We start from the raw sequence: 5,211 nt of genomic DNA on the forward strand, positions 1-5,211 counted from the left end.
GCTCAAGTCTGGAGCACAAAGTGTACTACAATCTTTTTTGCCTACAATACATTTCCCATGCGAAGTACTGAATTGCGGGAAAATGAATACTCTTTATTCTGCCTTGCGTCACTCCCCTAGTCTCACCGTCGCAAAGACTAGTCAAGAACGCTTGAAACTCGGACCTTGGTGGTTCGTCTAGCGAACCCTAGAATCGGATTTTGCAATGTTGAGAAAATCTCTCTCGTGATATGGTAAAAGGATTTTCATACAGTTTAAATGACACCCTAGACTCATGGGGATGGAATTTAAATCCTTTGGCAAATGATTCAGTGAGAGTGTGGTGTTGATTGCACTTATCTGAAATGTAGGGACCGAGATCGGCATTGTGAACATATTGATAAAATTCCTCCTTAATGCCCACACTCACCATATAATCATCGCATGGCCATAGGCATGTTTTGGCGGCGGCATCTCGTATGGAACTTTCACTTGGTTCAACATAAGACCGACGAGCGGAGCTGTCACTAGAGGATGCCCCCGAGGATCTCCTCCTTGAAGAACTCCTTCCAAAAAGGTTCATCATTCGCGTACAATTTTCTGAAAATTTTTGGGTGACAAAAATTTATCAACAAAACTTTACAAGATTGATAGCAACTACTCATAGGGATACATAGAGGCCATATCAAGCATTCAAACCACATAGAACTCTAAGAATTCAACATGCAAGCTCATGTATAGCGGCAGCAAGAGTAGCTAAATATTCAAAATATAAACCACTAAAGCAAAAACTAATTGGACAAATGGAGGAGTCACATACCAAGCAACAATCCCCGAAAAAGTTTCAGAAACGGAGCTTCGAGAAAAGAGATCGAAATCCGCGGGTTTGAGAGCAAGAACGCGCGCGCGCGAGAGAGAGAGAGAGAGAGAGAGTAACGGTGATTTTTTTGTGGAGGTAGGTGGTGATGTGGGATGAAGAGATAAGTGAGGGGGCACGTGGGGACCACAACCCACCAGGGTGCGCATGGGGGTCCTGGCGCACCCATGTGGGTCCTTGCGCGCTCAGGTGGGTTGTGCCCACCTGGTGCACCTCCCTCTGATGTTATTTGCACCAAAAATTCTTAAATATTCAGAAAAAAAGTATTAAATTTTCAAAGCATTCTGAGAACTTTTATTTTTGGGTCATTTTTTATTCCACAAGAAATTCAGAAAATAGACAAACCATGGCATTTTATTTTATTTAACTAATAAAAAAGATAACAAAAGGTAGGGGCAGAAGGTAGTGCTCACTAAATTCATCAATTTCATACCTCTCAAAAATAAGGTTGATCAAGTATTATTAACAACCACTTTTGATTAGCATGAAACTGAAGAACTTTCGTAAATCACTAAGTTACCTCAATGGGAATTTGAATGTCCCCGACAATAAGCATTTCATATTTCTTTTTGGCAGTAGGTAGAGGTAGTTGAAAACTTCCAATAGTGATTGTCGGAAATTTTTCAATAACATTAATTCCATTCACTTGGAATTGTTTCTTCAGAAAGTGCACCGTATGCTCATTACCATTGATATGAAAAGTGATCTTGCTTTTATTGCAATCAATAAAAAAACCTTGCAGTATTCAAGAAGGGTCTACCAAGGATAATCAACGTGTTATCGTCCTCGGGCATCTCAAGTATAACAAAGTCAGTCAAAATAGTAACATTAGCAACAACAACGAGCACATCCTCCCAGATACTGATAGGTATGGCTATTGATTTGTCAGCTATTTGCAAAGATATTTCAGTAGGTGTGAGTTTATTCAAATCAAGTCTTTTATATAAGGAGAAAGGCATAACACTAACACCAGCTCCCAAATCACATAAAACAGCTTTCACATAATTTCTTTTGATGGAGCAAGGTATAGTTGGTATTCTTGGATCTCCAAGTTTTTTAGGTACTCCATCTTTAAAAGTATAATTAGCAAGCATGGAGATTTCAGCTTCCAGTATTTTCCTCTTATTGGTGATGATGTCTTTCATGTACTTTGCATAAAGGAGGCATTTTAAGGATATCAGTCAAGCAAGTACGCAAAAAGACTGGCCTCACATTTCAGCAAAGCGTTCAAATTCTTCATCATCTTTCTTTTTAGTTGGTTTAGGTGGAAAGGGCGTAGGTTTTTGAACCCATGGTTCTCTTTACTTACCATGTTTTCTAGCAACAAGGTCTCCTTTATCATATCTTTTATTCTTAGGTTGCGGGTTATCAAGATCAACTGCAGGTTCTATCTCAACATCATTGTTTGATTCTTTATTATTTGTTTGAGTGTCTTCATGCACCTCATCATTATCCTTTTCATTATCAGAAGGTAAGTGTTCACTACCAGGTTGAGTTTCAGCATCAGAGATAGAAACTTCATTATCATTATCACGAGGTTTTCTACTTCACGTTCACTAGAGGCATGCAAAGTTCTATCATTTTTCTTCTTCTTTCTTTTTAGAAGGACTATCTGCATCAGTGTTAACTCTTTGAGAGTCTTGTTCAATTCTTTTTGGGTGTCCCTCAGGATAAAGTGGTTCCTGAGTCATTTTACCTCCTCTAGTTGCTACTCTAACAACAAAGTCATGTATGTTATTGTTCATTTCATGAAGCAACTCTCTTTGAGATTTATCAACTTGTTCTAACTGGGTTTGAACCATAGAAGCATGCTTCCCCACACCTCTAACATCATTTGAGATTCGAAATAACAAGTTACTCAAGCGAGCAATCATATTAGATTTGTATTTCAATTGTTTCATAACATTTGCATTGAAGTGATCTTGCTTTCAAATGTAATTTTCAAACTCATAAAGGCATTGGCTAGGGTGCATATTATGAGGATTGTCATTATCATTGAATTTTATTAAATAATTTACCTCTACCACCTTAGGCAGTGGTGGTGTGTCAAGCCCATGTATTTCTTCAATAGGAGGTAAAATTTTGACATCCTCAGCTTTAATACCTTTTTCCTTCATAGATTTCTTTGCCTCTTGCATATCTTCAGGATTGAGATATAAAATGTTGGGGAACGTAGTAATTTAAAAAATTTCCTACGCACACGCAAGATCATGGTGATGCATAGCAACGAGAGGGGAGAGTGTCGTCCATGTACCCTCGTAGATAGTAAGCGGAAGCGTTATGACAACGCGGTTGATGTAGTCGTACGTCTTCACGATCGACCGATCCTAGTACTGAACGTACAACACCTCCGCGATCTGCACACGTTCAGCTCGGTGACGTCCCACGAACTCACGATCCAGTAGAGCTTTGAGGGAGAGTTCCGTCAGCACGACGGCATGATGACGATGTTGATGAAGCTACTGATGCAGGGCTTCACCTAAGCACCGCTACGATATGACCGAGGTGGATTATGGTGGAGGGGGGCACCGCACACGGCTAAAAGATCAATGATCAACTTGTGTGTACATGGGGTGCCCCCTGCCCCCGTATATAAAGGAGCAAGGGGGGAGGCCGGCCGGCCCTAGGAGGGTGCGCTCCCGTATATAAAGGAGAAAAGGGGGGAGGCCGGCCGGCCCTAGGAGGGTGCGCCAAGAGGAGGAGTCCTCCTCCTAGTGGGAGTAGGACTCCCCTTTCCTAGTCCCACTAGGAGGGGGAAGGAAGGAGTGGGAGAGGGGAAAGGCAAGGGGGGCGCCACCCCCCTTCCTTGTCCTATTCGGACTCAAGGGGAGGGGGCGCAGCCTGCCCTGGCAGCCTGCCCTAGCCGGCCCCTCTCCACTAGGGCCCATCAAGGCCCATTAGCCCCTAGGGGGTTCCGGTAACCCCTCCGGCACTCCGGTTTTCTCCGAGATCACCCGAAACCCTTCCGGTGTCTGGATATAGCCATCCAATATATCAATCTTCATGTCTCGGCCATTTCGAGACTCCTCATCATGTCTGTGATCACATCCAGAACTCCGAACTATCTTCGGTACATCAAAACACATAAACTCATAATACCGATCGTCACCGAACGTTAAGCGTGCGGACCCTACGGGTTCGATAACTATGTAGACATGACCGAGACTCATCTCCGGTCAATAACCAATAGCGGAACCTGGATGCTCATATTGGTTCCGACATATTCTACGAAGATCTTTATTGGTCAAACCACATAACAACATACATTGTTCCCTTTGTCATCGGTATGTTACTTGCCCGAGATTCAATCATCGGTATCTCAGTACCTAGTTCAGTCTCGTTACTGGCAAGTCTCTTTACTCGTTCTGTAATACATCATCCCGCGACTAACTCATTAGTTGCAATGCTTGCAAGGCTTAAGTGATGTGCATTACCGAGAGGGCCCAGAGATACCTCTCCGACAATCAGAGTGACAAATCCTAATCTCGAAATACGCCAACCCAACAAGTACCATCGGAGACACCTGTAGAGCACCTTTATAATCACCTAGTTACATTGTGACGTTTGGTAGCACACAAAGTGTTCCTCCGGTATTCGGGAGTTGCATAATCTCATAGTCATAGTAACATGTATAAAGTCATGAAGAAAGCAATAGCAATATACTAAACGATCAAATGCTAAGCTAACGGAATGGGTCAAGTCAATCACATCATTCTCTAATGATGTGATCCCATTAATCAAATGACAACTCATGTCTATGGTTAGGAAACTTAACCATCTTTCATTCAACGAGCTAGTCAAGTAGATGCATACTAGTGGCACTTTGTTTGTCTATGTATTCACACATGTACTAAGTTTCCGGTTAATACAATTCTAGCATGAATAATAAACATTTATCATGATATAAGAAAATATAAATAACAACTTTATTATTGCCTGTAGGGCATATTTCCTTCATAAAATACACCTCTTCTTCGGATTGGGTTTAGTACGTGGTTCAGGGAGAGTCCAATCATCATAATTTTTTAATATGTTATTCAATAATTCTTCAGCATACCCAATAGTTCGTTCCTTGAAAACACAACCAACACAACTATCTAGGAAATCCCTAGAAGCATCGGTTAGTCCATTATAAAAGATATCAAGTATTTCATTTTTCTTAAGAGGATGATCAGGCAAAGCATTAAGAAACTGCAGAAGCCTCCCCAAGCTTGTGGGAGACTATGTTCTTCAATTTGTGCAAAGTTAAATATTTCCTGTAAGACAACTTGTTTCTTATGAGCGGGAAAGTATTTTCCAGAGAAGTAATAAATCATATCTTGGGGACTAGCACACAACCAGGAGCAAGAGTACTG

The sequence above is a fragment of the Triticum dicoccoides genome, chromosome 1A (assembly GCF_002162155.2).
Source record: "Triticum dicoccoides isolate Atlit2015 ecotype Zavitan chromosome 1A, WEW_v2.0, whole genome shotgun sequence".
Classification (NCBI taxonomy): Eukaryota; Viridiplantae; Streptophyta; class Magnoliopsida; order Poales; family Poaceae; genus Triticum; species Triticum dicoccoides.